The sequence below is a fragment of the Lissotriton vulgaris genome, chromosome 2_1, assembly GCF_964263255.1.
Source record: "Lissotriton vulgaris chromosome 2_1, aLisVul1.2, whole genome shotgun sequence".
Classification (NCBI taxonomy): Eukaryota; Metazoa; Chordata; class Amphibia; order Caudata; family Salamandridae; genus Lissotriton; species Lissotriton vulgaris.
This window is the reverse complement of record NC_141687.1, coordinates 567362516-567378468: the sequence shown is the minus strand read 5'-3', so window position 1 is coordinate 567378468 and position 15953 is coordinate 567362516.

The following is a 15953-nucleotide window of genomic DNA, read 5'->3' as shown; positions in this document are numbered from 1 at the left end:
ATTCACTTGAACTAATAGATGCAGTCTTATAGATATTTGTTATGCTGTAATAGTTATCACTGTTGGACTAATATAACTAATAGTATTTTTTATGTATATGTCTATTTCCTATATTTGTTGTAAAGCGCTCTGATACCTGCAAGGTTCTTGTTTGCGCTATATAAAACCTTCAAAATAAATAAATAATACCTAAAATAAAATAGTAAGTTGTTTCTAAGCAGAGCACCCTCCTGAGATCAGCACCCCTTCCCCAGGTCAGCACCCATTGCGGCCGCACCAGTTGCACAGCCCTAAAGTCATCCCTGTGTTTAACTAGATCAGCTAATACCAGCTTATCTTACTTTTATTGCTTGGTATAAGGTCAGGAGGCATGTCAAGTCCTGTGAATATCTCAATGCTGGGATATTGCTGAGAGAACGAAGAAAGGACTCCCATGTTTTGGCCTGAAAATGCTTTTGCAGTGGTAAGTCACTCCACTCCTATCAATAACCAAAAAGAGGTAACATCTTAAAGACTTACAGGAAACAATGATTTAATACACACAAGAAAGGATCTAGTAAGGTTCAACATTTCTAACAACATGCATTCCTGTGCTATAGCTGTTTGTACACCAAAAGTTCCTCTGTCGCTTCTTGGTGGTCCCAGTGGACATTTATCTTCTGCCTGTAACCAGTGCATTCCAAGTACAGCTTCTGTGTCATTCCTGGAAACAGTATTTGACATCTAGCTTGGCTGCCTATAACTAGTGTGTTAGGAAGTGGGTCTCCTTTTGGCAGAGGTATGCATCTTGTTCAAGATGGATTTGCCACAAAAAGAACTGGAGGGAGACGGAGGCTCTTTAAAGGTTTGACAAATAAGTGTGTGGGATCTGTCCCTAAAGTCCTGCATTAAAATGCAAAGAAGAGATTGGGTTTCCATATAGTCCCTGGGACCACTGCCTGCCCTTAAGAAATAATTGTGAATGCATTCCCAACAGTGAAGGGGTCCCCTGGGGACCCCTTCCAGTTTGCGAATTCTTTAACACCCTTCTGAGAAGGGTGGTAAACTACGAGTGTTTTGCAACCACAATTGCGGTTGCAAAACATTCATTCATAGGTTTTGGAGTTTCTATTAGGAAGGGACGATCTTGGAACACCCCTTCCTAATAGCGATTCGCTAACCCTGTTTTGTGAGTCGCTAATTGATTAGCGACTCGCAAAATAGGGTAACTGCATAGGCCACACATTTTTTGCGCTCACAAAAAGGCCTAAAACCCCTTTGTAACCCCATAAAATGGTCGTACATCTGGCCCTAAATCTTTTGTGTCCCTCACACTACTAGGAGGACTCTAACAAGCAAAGTCCAAAATCCGCCCACCGCAAATGGCAGATGACAAATGGGTGCATCTGTTTTTCTAAATAGACTTTAAGATATAGGATGAACTGACCTTTTGCATCGACCCATGACCTTATTTAATTTAAGGAGCTTTAATAAAAACCAACAAATATAAACATGAGTAATAAGCATATCAGATATAAATATAAAGTCATAAATATCAAAACATAGGGGGGTCATTAGGATGGCGGACGGAAGGACGTCCGCCGGCATGAAGTAGGCGGAAAATACCTTTTTTCAGTCCGACAGCCGTGGCCAGTCCGTCCGCCATATTAGGATGGGAAGCACTGTCAAATGTACTTACGCCGCGGTAGAACAAGCACCACTGCAAAAATACACCCGACCCTGCGGCGGATGTAACCAACCAGAGACACCGCCATACGGAATGACGTCTCCGACCGTCCACGCAATCACGATAGCGGATAAGACACAACAAATCGCAGCGGAAAAACCACCAGCCTGAACACGGCGGATTCACAACAGCGGAGAGGCAAAACATTGCAGAGAGATACCCACCATAGGCAGATATCCATCATGGACCCAGCTCTGAACGCATTTCCGATCCTCTTCGTGCTCCACCACCAGCAAGTCAAGGACCGTCGCCGACGACGACGCAGGTACGCAAACACGCCAATCGCTGACGGAAGGGGAGTACCTCCCGGGGCTGTGACGTGGGGAGGGGGAGGTGCATGTTGGGAAAACAGCATTTACGATAGCACCAATATATTAACAATGCAAGGAGACAACCAGGAATGACACACAGAAACCACTACACACGAATAAATTGTTTTATTGCACATATTAGTAAATTACTCCTAGAGTAGGCATGAGCATGGGCACTGGATACAAAAGAAAAGGTTCATGTGAGGTAGCACATGGGAGGGCACAATGCAGTATCCTAACAGCAACAGGTCAGTGTTCATAACAGAGCAGGTACATCAGAGGCAGCACATGAGAGGCGTTAAGTGCATCAACAGTCCGTGGCACACATCAGTGGCAGCACATGAGAGGGGCTAAGTGCATCAACAGTCCATGGCAAGGCACAGAGCAGGTACATCAGAGGCAGTACTTGAGAGGGGTTAAGTGCATCAACAGTCCATGGCACACAGCAGGGACATCAGTGGCAGCACATGAGGGGGGCTAAGTGCATCAACAGTCCATGGCAAGGTACAGAGCAGGTTATTCAGAGGCAGCACATGAGAGGGCACAATGCAGCATTGTGGTATACTTGTAAAGCGCACAGCTGCCCCAGCAAAGGGGCGTCCCGGCGCTGTATACTGCTGGGGAACCCATCCTGGCTTTCCCTGTGAGATGGTCCCTCCTGGGCATCTCCAAGGTGAAGACAAGCATCCCCGGCGCTGATGGGTCCTTTAGTAGAGATTAAGCAAGCTAGTGCCCAGAGTTGCTGAGTGGGACCCATGGTTGGAGTAGGCACCGAGGCGAGAATTATCAGTCCGCTGACCATGGCCCAAGACCCTGCCGCGTCGGGAATCGAACCCTGGTCCCGGGCCGACCTCTGCTTCCGAGTCTGCCTCCACTAACTAGTGAGCCACACCACTCCAGCATCCTAACAGAAACAGGGCAGTGTTCGTAACAGAGCAGGTACATCAGAGACAGCACATGAGAGGGCACAATGCAGCATCCTAACAGCAACATGGCAGTGTTCGTAACAGAGCAGGTACATCAGAGGCAGCACATGAGAGGGGTTAAATGCATCAACAGTCCATGGCACACACAACAGTGGCAGCACATGAGAGGGGCTAAGTGCATCAATAGTCCATGGCAAGGCACAGAGCAGGTACATCAGAGGCAGCACATGAGAGGGGTTTAGTGCATCAACAGTCCATGGCACACAGCAGGGACATCAGTGGCAGCACATGAGAGGAGCTAAGTGCATCAACAGCCCATGGCAAGTCACAGAGCAGGTACATCAGAGGCAGCACATGAGAGGGGTTTAATGTATCAACAGTCCATGGCACACAGCAGGGACATCAGTGGCAGCACATGAGAGGGGCTAAGTGCATCAACAGTCCATGGCAAGGCACAGAACAGGTACATCAGAGGCAGCGCATGAGAAGGCACAATGCAGCATCCTAACAGCAACAGGGCAGTGTTCCTAACAGAGAAGGCACATCAGAGGCAGCACATGAGAGGGCACAATGCAGCATCCTAACAGCAACAGGGCAGTGTTCGTAACAGTGCAGGTACATCAGAGGCAGCACATGAGAGGGGTTAAGTGCATCAACAGTCCATGGCACACAGCAGGGACATCAGTGGCAGCACATGAGAGGGGCTTAGCGCATCAACAGTCCATGGCACACAGCAGGGACATCAGTGGCAGCACATGAGAGGGGCTAAGTGCATCAACAGTCCATGGCAAGGCACAGAGCAGGTACATCAGAGGCAGCACATGAGAGGGGTTAGGTGCATCAACAGTCCATGGCACACAGCAGGGACATCAGTGGCAGCACATGAGAGGGGCTAAGTGCATCAACAGTCCATGGCAAGGCACAGAGCAGGTACATCAGAGGCAGCACATGAGAGGGCACAATAAAGCAATCTAACAGCAACAGGGTAGTGTTCATAACAGAGCAGGTACATCAGAGGCAGCACAGAGGCAGCTCATGAGAAGGCACAATGCAGCATCCTAACAGCAACAGGGCAGTGTTCGTAACAGAGAAGGTACATCAGAGGCAGCACATGAGAGGGCACAATGCAGAATCCTAACAGCAAAAGGGCAATGTTCATAACAGGGCAGGTATATCAGAGGCAGCACATGAGAGGGGCCAAGTGCATCAACAGTCCATGGCAAGACACAGAGCAGGTACATCAGAGGCAGCACATGAGAGGGGTTAAGTGCATCAACAGTCCATGGCACACACCAGGGACATCAATAGCAGCACATGAGAGGGGCTAAGTTCATCAATAGTCCATGGCAAGGCACAGAGCAGGTACATCAGAGGCAGCACACGAGAGGGCACAATGCAACATCCTAACAGCAACAGGGCAGTGTTCGTAACAGAGCAGGTACATCAGAGGCAGCACATGAGAGGGCACAATGCAGCATCCTAACAGCAACAGGGCAGTGTTCGTAACAGAGCAGGTACATCAGAGGCAGCACCAGGACGTGTGTCATGCGCCCCGTCCCATGGACATTAATAATGCAAGGGTGGTTACAATGGACTATCTACACACCAAGTACAATGACATGTGAGGGATGGGAACTACACCTCACAGCACAGAATCTGGTGGACTGCTCGACCTAGTAGCCTCGGACAGAGTGGCAGGATCTGATACCCGATTGGGAGACACAGCCATAGCTCTAGTGACAGACACATTAGCCATAGACCCAGACACACTGCCAGTACCAGAAACAGGAGTGTGGGACACAGCCACAGCTCTAGTGACTGACACATGAGCCATAGACTCAGACACACTGTCAGCACCAGATAAAGGAGTGTGAGACACAGCCACAGCTCTAGTGACTGACACATGAGCCATAGACCCAGACACACTGCCAGCACCAGAAACAGGAGTGTGAGACACAGCCACAGCTCTAGTGACTGACACATGAGCCATAGACCCAGACACACTGCCAGCACCAGAAACAGGAGTGTGGGACACAGCCACAGATGTAGTAACTGACACATGAGCCATAGACCCAGACACACTGCCAGCACCAGATACAGGAGTGTGAGACACAGCCACAGCTCTAGTGACTGACACATGAGCCATAGACCCAGACACACAGCCAGGACATGACCGTGCACAGTGACCAACAAATACCATGCCAGCATCTGAGACATGAGAGTGGTGGACACACACATTGGTAGTACCTGAAACAGGAGAGGGCACAACTGACACAGTGCTACTACATGAGGCATGACAGCGAACAACAGAAACAGTGCCACTATCTGACACATGAGAGTGAACTGCAGCTGACCCACTAGGACCACTGAAATGATGGCCTACAGGGCTGTATGGACCAGGAGGCAGGGTGGCTCTGGGAGATTGGGACAGCTGTACTTGAGCGACATTGGGGTGGGCAGGTGTCACAGGTCTGTGTCTCCATTTCTTTGGGATATGGAAGAGCACCCTGGACATGACTGGACTGGTAAGTGGTGTGGCCTCATCATGAACATCACCCATCAAAGGTGGATCATGTGCTGGTGTGGGTCTGCTCTCTGGGGACGTGCTGGACCCTGCTTGATGTTTGCTGTGGCCCTGCCTTCTACTCTCTGCATCATGTGTAATGGATGATGCAATAACAGTGTACTCCTTCCTCTGCTTCTGCGGGGTGTGGATGGGAGTAGAGGTATGAGGGGACTCCACCGCTGACACATGTGTTTTATGTTCCTTCTCCAACATCAACCTCAGGGCATGCAGGGGTGATGTATGCCGGTCCTTGATGGAGCTTGTGTCCATGGGAGTACCCTTGGCCCCGGGAAGTGCCTTGCCCATAGGATGTGTCCTATCTCTGGAATGTGCCTGATCCATGGGCAGTGCCCTGTCCCTGGAAGTTGGCTTGTCCTTTGTAGTGTCCCGGTCCATTGTAGTGTCCCTTTTCTTTGCAGTGTCCTTGTCCTTGGGAGTGTCCCTGGCCTTGGGAGGTGCCCTTTCCTTTGCAGTGTCCTTGTCCTTGGGAGTGTCCCTGGCCTTGGGAGGTGCCCCTTCCTTTGCAGTGTCCCTGTCCTTGGGAGTGTCCCTGGCCCTGGGAGGTGGCCTTTCCTTTGCAGTGTCCTTGTCCTTGGGAGTGTCCCTGGCCTTGGGAGGTGCCCTTTCCTTTGCAGTGTCCCTGTCCTTGGGAATGTCCCTGGCCTTGGGAGGTGCCCTTTCCTTTGCAGTGTCCTTGTCCTTGGGAGTGTCCCTGGCCTTGGGAGGTGCCCTTTCCTTAGTAGTGTTCTTGTCCATGGGAGTGTCCCTGGCCTTGGGAAGTGCCCTTTCCTTTGCAGTGTCCTTGTCCTTGGGATTGTCCCTGGCATAGGGAGGTGCACTTTCCTTTGCAGTGTCCTTGTCCTTGGGAAGTGCCCTTGCCTTGGGAGTACCTTTGGAGGGGGATGCCTGTGTTACAAGTGAATCCCTGTCCCCCAACACCCCTTGAGTATCCTGTGTGTCAACTCCAGGGTAGCTGATGTCGTGGTCTGTGAAAGATTTCCCTGTCCTAGGGGATGGTATCTGTGCCCTCCGTGCCCTGCCTTGCTGCCTGTGGCTGCTTCTAGTGCAATATCCCGAAAATGAGGCCTGCTCAGAAATGTCACTCTCTGCTGAGACATCAAGTGGTGTGGATGGAGGAACTGAAGTAGAACCTTGTCCCTGCGACTTTTGAATGGCTGCAGACACTGTGTTGGATAACAACTGAACTGTTCTGTGGAGACCAGCAACATCGCCCTGCATCCTCTCAATGCTACTACCTGCCCCAACTTCCTATTGTGGTCTAGGAATGCATTGATCATGTTGGTCTGCCCTACACACAGCTGTCGCAGCAGATCAACCACCTCAGCACAGAGTGCACAGGGGCAGGGGTGCCTGCACTGAAGTCCACTCTGCTCCCCTTACTCTGGCGAGTACGAGCAGTACTTGTGGCAGTGTTGGCCCTGTATGCTGTTTACCGACTGAAGGTGTAGATTGGCCACTCCCTGTGTCTACCAACAGTGCTGACTCACCAACACCGTCTGAAGATGAGGAAGATGGTGTCTCCACATGTGAGTCCTCAGGGACAGTCCAGTCCCCCTCTCCGGGGCTGCTCTCTTCAGTCTCCGTTTGCGTGTGTGTGATCGCAGATTCTGATGCATTGCCACCACTGAGCTCTGTTGTTCGTGGGTCAGTGCCCTCGGCCAAAGCTGAAAGAGAGAAAAGAGGTATACTTAAGTGCCACACTCACGTACTGCAAATTGCAAAACCAAAACATCCTTGACTGCTGACCAACATGTAGCACCCATCCTGCACAAGAACCACCCCTACCAGACATCATCATGTCAAAGAACCGGGGGTGCCTGTGAAACATGTACATCTAACAAACAGGGCAAGTGCATGCAGACCACCACACATGTGTTGCCATGAGAACACAGACCTCAAGGGCATGTCCTGGGACCCTGCACTACAATGCAACTGGTATGCCCACTTGGCTGACATGGATGCCAACGGTCACTCTGATAATGGCACCAACATGCTATTGCAGCACAGCATACACACCAGGGATGTCACTACTGCGTCTGAGCATCAATACATGCATGCACTCACAAGTCACAAACACATTCAGTGTACTTATAGCTAGTTTGCTGCTGATCCCCTCTCTACCAGGCAGACAGGTCAGGATGTGTCACTGCAATGATACGGAGCATCAGAGGGGTCATGGTGCGTCGTGCAAGCCGGGATGATCGTGGAATCTGCCCTAGTGTCATCTCCGCCACATTCTTGCTGAGCCTGGAGATGTCGTCCCAGCGCTTGTGGCAGTGTGTGTGTTGTCTATTGCACACCCCCACTGCTGGTACATCACGTGCTATGGTCCTCCACACGACCTTGCGAAGGTACAGCTTGACCAACCATGATGGGAGACAAAAGGGGAAAGTCAGTGGACATTTGGCCATTCACACAGATAGGAGCAACATGTATCCTTCAGCAGCCATGCACAGTACAGCACATGTGAAGGTCCCACAGCACACCGCCAAGATTACAGAAGCCAGGAGTCAGTAACCACCTCATGCACACCAACATGTCCCCCACTGCAGTTACCACTTGTCCGGGGGCACCGTAGAGCCGTTCATAGTGGCGGAGCACACCGTCTACAAGGACATCCAGCTCCGCTGCGGTGAAGGGACGAGACCGGATCTCTCGCACTCTCGGCATGGCAAGGTCCAGGACTGTGGCACAACAGCAGCAGTTGGTGGATTGCTCAGCAGCAGCAGGTAGAGGTGATGGGTGCAGGCAGCAGTTGGTGGATTGCTCAGCAGCAGCAGCTAGAGGTGATGGGTGCAGGCAGCAGTTGGTGGAAGCAGTGGATGTGTGCTGCAGAGATTCACACATATATAGGGCCCTGAGCTGATATCAGTGGCATACATCTGCAGCAATTGGTTTTCCCGGGCTGCCTCTTTCAAAAAGAGCCAATGACTGGCCCTGCTGTGGCGGTGCACGGCTTCCTCTATTTTTGAATTTGCTTACGCGCCCCGCGTTACCTGTTTCCATTGGTTACATATGCAAGGACCGTCACGTGCGCGCTACCGCGATGGCGCATCATTTGAAATTCAACACTCACTGGCTCGTAATGCCGGAGCATGCATTCCGCGGGGGTGGGGCAGGCTAACAAATACATTTGAATGTGCAAGTGGGAATGGCAGTTCGTACCCCCACTTCCAGTCACATTGCAGCAGCCACCACAGACCGCCGTGCCTGGCCGCTCACCCACTGCCGGGTGCAGGTAGTGGGTGACCGCCAGGTGTGGGCGGTGGGTTACCGCCCTGTGTAGTGATATCAGCCTGGCATGGTTGCCCCTGGCTGCTCCCCCACCGCCGGGTGCAGGCGGTGGGTGACCGCCGGATGCGGGCGGTGGGTTACCGCCCTGTGTAGTAATATCGGCCTGGCATGGTTGCCCCTGGCCACTCACCCACCGCCGGGTGCAGGCGGTGGGTGACCGCCATGCCCGGGCGGTGGGTTACCACCCTGTGTAGTGATATCAGCCTGGCATGGTTGCCCCTGGCTGCTCACCCACCACCGGGTGCAGGCAGTGGATGACCGCCGGGTGCAGGCGCTGGGTGACCGCCCTTTGTAGTGATATTAGCCTGGCATGGTTGCCCGTGGCCGCTCACCCACCACCCGTAACTGGCGGTCATGAACTGCCCGCACCCCGCAGTCACCTACCGCCCGCCCCCGGGGGTCACCCACCGCCTGCACCCAGTGGTGGGTTAGCTGCCAGGGGCAACCATGCCAGGCTGATATCACTACACAGGGCGGTCACCCACTGCCTGCACCCGGCGGTCACCCACCGCCTGTACCTGGCGGTCACCCACCGCCTGCACCCAGCGGCCACCCACCACCCGCACCCGGCGGTTACCCACCACCTGCACCCAGCGGTGGGTGAGTGGTCAGAGGCAACAATGCCAGGTTGATATCGCTACACAGGGCGGACACCCACCACCTGCACCCGGCGGATACCCACCACCTGCACTCAGCAGGCACCCACCGCCTGCACCCGGCGGTCACCCACCGCCTGCACATGGCGGTCACCCACCGCCCGCACCCGGCGGTGGGTGAGCGGCTGGGCCCGGCGGTTTGCGGTGGGTGCTGCTATGTGACTGCAAGGGGGATACCAACTCACATAGTAACTTGTACATTCAAATGTATGTGTTAGCCTGCCCCACCCACACGGAATGCATGCTCCGCCATTGTGATGCCAGTGAGTGATGATTTTCAAATGATGCACCGTCGCGGTAGTGCACACATGTGGTTTGCGTAGTGTGACCGTGATGGACCTTGTCAAGTCAGCAAATGTTATGCACTATTGCAGTATCAAGGTTCATCCTATGTGTTGGGGAAGGCGTACCCAGATGGCGTGTGTACACACACTGCATGTCTCGGCACACATGTAATGTTCATAGTTGTACATGTGTGTCAGGACATGTCCGGAATGCGTCAGGAATCATTATGTAATGTCAATGGGCCATGTACACGTGTTTCAGTTATGTCCATTGCTTAAATGTGTGGCCATACTATTGACCTTGCCAGTGGTGTATATAGGCCAGTGATGTGAGCCCAAGTTGCGTCAGATGTGCATGGCTATGTGCTGACGTCTTAGTTTTGAGGTCACACGTTTCTATTGGTACACAGCTACACAGTACATCAAGGCTGTGTACCCACATCCAGAAGCTGTCGTGAGTGTATGGTTTGTGTGTGCAAGTAGCATTGATGGGGGTATACATGCATACTGTGTATGCTTCTGTGTGTCACCTGTTGTATGCCCATGCCTGTCATGTGAGGATGCAGAGCATTGTAGGTGGTGTCATGGGTGCATGATGATAAGGAGGGTGTGGTCCATGTTCATGTTGTGTGTGCAAGTCCATGTGTGTCTGTGGGGATGCTTTTCCACACTTGGACAATCAGTCATGTTATGTTGGCAGTTCTTTCAACATGTGTGCACGTAACATTCGACATTTTTGCACACCGGATGTTGTTTGTGGGTGTACATTGTGTGTGTAGACAGCTGTAGTGCCTTATATTTCGGTCACATCACACATACAATCAGTGTCTGCAACATGTATAATTTGTATTGTGTTGGTCAAGATGTGATGGTGTGGCACAGCTGTGCGTTGCTGGTCAATTGACATCTGCTCCCATCCACGCCCACACAGGAGGGCTCCAAATGTGCATCGACCATACACTGTGCTGGAGACATGGTTGAAGAGGAGGTAATCTGCAAATTTCGGCTGGACACATTTGGTCATGCGGGGGGATGTCCCAATCCATGTTCAGCATGGTACTGCGGGATGTGCTGGATGCCATGATGTGTTACAAGGATGTTTACATCTATTTCCCACGTCCGGCAGAGCTGGCTGCAGTGAAGGGTGATATCTATGCCCTGGACCAGATCCCACACGTAGTGGGTGCCCTTGATGGGACACACATTGGTCTGATTCCAACTCAGGCATGTGAAGCCGTCTATCGTAATAGGAAGCACTACCATTCTATAAATGTGCAAGTGGTGTGCCTGGTTGACAACATCATCTCCCATGTGTGTGCAAGATTTCCTGGGTCTGCACATGAGTCCCACATCCTGTGGAGCAGCATTGTCCCCCAACTGATGGCTAATTTGCGTCAAGAACGTGCGTGGCTTGTAGGTGAGTGTGCTGTGATGACTACTGTGTTGTAGGTGTGCCATGCTGTACCCACCAATTCTGGTAATAATGTATGTGTCTGTCATCCCCCTACCTAGGCGACTCTGCGTACCCAAACCGACCGTGGCTGCTGAGCCCCCTACGGAATCCAACTACCCCAGGAGAAATGCGCTACAATGAGGCCCATGGGAGGACACGTCGGGTGGTCGAACGTACATTTGGACTGATGAAGTCTAGGTTTCGCTGCCTTGATAAAACCGGAGGGGCCCTGCCATACTCACCCGGCAAAGTATGCAAAATCGTGGTTGCCTGCTGCATGCTCCACAACCAGGCCTTACGCATTAATATTGCACTGATCATGGACCCTGCAGACCAACAGGTTGCTCCGCCTCCCATACCACCCATGACCAGTGATGAGGAGAGTGGGGAAGAAGAAGGTGTGGACCAGAGGCGTCAGCTCATTGCTCGCTACTTTCCTTGAATGTGAGTAACTATCTCTTGTGCTGGTGTTCAAAGAGTGATGTATGTTCGCTGGTGATGTGTGGATGTGGTGTGTGGATGCTGCCTGTTCTGGTATGTTCTGTTCATAAACGGGTGTGGGAGATGGTGTACGTCCAATGCTCCCTGATGTGTGTCCTGTGATCCGCTTAATTTGTGATGAGTGTGGTTTGTGGGATGTTGCTGTACGGTGTGGTGTGATGGGTGTGATTCAGTTTCCTGCTTGTTGGTCTCTCATTATCCCTAGGTCACTCCCACAGAGACATGATTCTCATGAACATTGATACCTGCACATGGTAATGACAAGTACTAAGACAAACCTGTGATTGAAACATGGAGGTCACACAACATTGAGTGTTTACGTGGTGTTTATTTACAGGGTGTGGATTACTGTTTTTGCATATTTACAAATAGGTGTTGGTGGGGAAGTGAGTGTTGAAGGTCATGTCAGATGAAAACACCGTGGGGACACCACATTGTATGATGTACCCAAGTCCAACAGATGTGTGCCAATGCTTGGCATTGTGGGGTAAGATAGTTTGGAGAGTGAATGCCAGGCTCAAGGAAGGGTGAAGTCAGTGGCGGCCCCTCTTTGAGCGGGTGGATGGTGCATTGCCACTGCTGTCAGCTGGATCCAGCCTCGGCGGCCCCTCCGTCTTGGAGCCGGAGCGGTGCCAGCTGTGGGGGCAGGTTGTTCTGGGACCACCTCCCTGTCAGTGGCCTCAGGTGATGGTGGCGGTGGTGTTGGTGCCCTGTCCCGCTGGCCACTTGGGGGAGGGGGAGGTGGTGTTGGTGCCCTGTCCCGCAGGCCAATTGGGGGAGGGGGAGGTGGTGTGGTGCGGAATAACCACTCCCTCCAAAGAGCTGTTTGCTGCCCCATGATGTTAACAATTTGTCCCAATCAGCTGTCCACGGGCTGCAACAGCTGGCAGGTGTCTAGCGAGTCTTTGTGTGCCCGATCGGCCTGTGCCTGCGACCGCTTGTAGGAGGCTTCCACTCTGGCAATGGCATCCAGGGTCTCTGTCCCAGGATGGGCTGGGTGTTGTTCCTGACCTCGCCTTGCAGCTGCACTCCTGTTTGTGGCCTGTGGCGTCACCTGTGTCCTTACCCGTCCACTCTCCCTGCTAGCCTGAGATGTCGATGGCCCATCATGTGACGATGGGTCAGGCAGGGTGGCACAGGCAGGAGTGGTGGTGGTGGTGGTGGTAGCTGCACAGCTCACAATGGCAGGTGTTGGTGTTGTGACACTGGCCAAGGTGGTGGAGGCAGGGATGTCCTGGGAGTCTGATGGCCCTGGAAGTGTGCAGGCCCAGCATCGTCCTCTGCACCGAGGTGTCCATGGATTCTTCTCCTGAGAGTCCTGGCTGTGAGGGGGGTGACTGGTGCTGGCGGTTGCTGGTTTCGCCTGTCAAGTTTCGATCACCTGAGGGACAAGAAATTAACAATCAATGCTGTGGACATGACAGGTTTGTTGTTGTTACATTACACATTACTATACAATCAGGACATGGTTGTTGGTGTCATCATGTTGGTGGGGTAGACAGTAATGGGCATTATGGTGTTGTTGAGGTGGGGAGACAATACTTGTATACGTGTGGTCCGGTCCTGCTATTGGATGGTGCCCCTGTGAAGATGGCTACCTACCTGTAGGTTTGAGGGAGGAGAAGCACTGGTCAGCAAATGGTGGCCGGACTCCATCTTGCTCTGGGATGGGATATGGGGGCCTGTTGGGAGTTGTAGTGCTGGACCGACCTACCCCACCCTCCCTGTAGACATGGGGGCCTGTTAAGAGTTGTAGTGCTGGACCAACCCCCCCACCCACCCCCACACTCACCCACCCTCCCTGTAGATATGGGGGCCTGTTCGGAGTTGTAGTGCTGGACCAACATTCCCACCCACCCCCACCCTCCCTGTAGACAGGGGGCCTGTTGGGAGTTGTAGTGCTGGACTAACCCCCCACCCCCACCCACCCCCACCCTCCCTGTAGACATGGGTGCCTGTTGGGAGTTGTAGTGCTAGACCAACCCCCCCCACCCACCCCCACCCTCCCTGTAGACATGGGGGCCTGCTGGGAGTTGTAGTGCTGGACCAACCCCCCCACCCACCCCCACCCTCCTTGTGGACATGGGGGCCTGTTGGGAGTTGTAGTGCTGTACCAACCCCCCACCCACCCCACCCTCCCTGTAGACATGGGGGCCTGTTGGGAGTTGTAGTGCTGGACCAATCCATACCCACCCACCCCCACCCTCCCTGTCGACATGGGGGCCTGTTGAATGAATTAATGAATGAATTCGCGATTTGTAGGAGCGCAACTTAACCCGGAGGCTTCAAGGCGCAGAAGATGGAGAAAAACAACTGAGTGGTCGGAGGCAACAGAAGGAGTCTGCACTTACGGATATGATTGGGCGAATAGCCAGGTTTTGAGATTTTTCCGGAAAAGGGCAAGTGATGGCTGAGTTTTAAGGTTGGTTGGAAGCGAGTTCCATAGCTTGGGGGCGAGGGAGAAAAAAGCCCTCCTGCCCCATCTGGCCTTGGCGATCCGGGGGGTCACAAGTAGATTTTTGTGAGCAGATCTCAGGGCTCTGCCCAGGGTATAGAAGGACACGAGAGACCCAATGTCCTCGGCACCCAGGCCATGAAGAGCCTGATAGGTCAGAACCAGAACCTTAAAGTTGATCCTTGCCTGAACAGGTAGCCAGTGGAGATTTTTTCTGATTTCTGTAACAGAAGCACGTCTTGGGGCATTCACCACAAACTTGGCTGCAGCGTTCTGAATAGTCTATAAGCGGTGGACGAGTTTTTTGCAGATACCAAGATAGAGGGCATTGCAATAGTCCAGGTGGGGTGAGATAAGAGCAATAACCACCTGTTTTCGGGCATCGGGGGAGAGATAGTGTACTAGCTTCCTGAGGATCCTCAGGACCCCACAACAAGTTGACACGGTTTTGCCAACTTGTTTATCAACTTGTTTATCAAATGCCAGTGTGGTGTCAAAGGTGACCCCGAGGTCACCTTTGACAACTCACCTTTGGGAGTTGTAGTGCTGGACCACCCCCAAACCCCAAAACCCACCCCCACGCTCCCTGTAGACATGGGGGCCTGTTGGGAGTTATAGTGCTGGACCAATACCCCTCCACCAACCCCCACCATCCCTGTAGACATGGGGGCCTGTTGGGAGTTGTAGTGCTGGACCAACCCCCCAACCACCCCCACCCTCCCTGTAGACATGGGGGCCTGTTGTGAGTTGTAGTGCTTGACCAACCCCCCACCCACCCCCACCCTCCCTGTGGACATGGGGGCTGGTTGGGAGTTGTAGTGCTGGATCAACCCCCTCAAGAACCCCACCCACCACCACCATCCCTGTCGACATGGGGACATGTTGGAAGTTGTAGTGCTGGACCAACCCCCACCAACCCCCACCCTCCCTGTGGACATGGGGGCCTATTGGGAATTGTAGTGCTGGACCAACCGCCCAAAACCACCCACCCATCCCCACCCTCCCTGTGGACATGGGGGCCTGTTGGGAGTTGTGGTGCTGGACCAACCCAACCCACCCCCACCCTTCCTGTAGACATGGGGGCCTGTTGGGAGTTGTAGTGCTAGATCAACCTCCCCACGCACCCCCCCTGTGGACATGGGGGCCTGTTGGGAGTTGTAGTGCTGGACCAACTTACTTGAGGTCGTGCCACCGCCTCTGTATCTGTTTGGTGCGTGGCACGGTCCCTGAAGCATTCACTCTGGTCACTATCCTGTTCCACATGTTGGTTTTGGTTGCAAAGGTGGTCTGCTGGATTAGGTTGCCGAAGAGATGTGGTTCGACACGGATGATTTCATCCACCATGACCTTCAACTCAGTGTCTGTGAACTTGGGGTTTTTCTTGGGTGCCATGGTGTGTGATCTGCAAGGTGTGGGTGGGGTGGGGTGGGGTGTGCAGGTGTGTGGTATGTAGGAATGGTGTTGTGGGGATTTGTGTGGTGGGTGTGTTGTTGTGCAGGTTGTATGTGTGTTTGTGTGTGTCCGCTGTTTGTGCTATTCTGCCTCTTTCTTCCAGCTGTGTAAAGGATTGTGGTAATGGGAGGGATTCATCTTATACTCTGTGTGGTTGTTGTGTCCCAATGGTTGTTGCCACTCAGGTGTTCTGTGGGTGTGGTGACTTGGGTGCTCTTATTTGTGCTGGAGGGCGGGGGCCTTGGGGCATGTAGTTGTTGGTGGTGGGTGTTTCAGGTGAGTGGGTGTCCTGTTATGTGTGTTTTCTA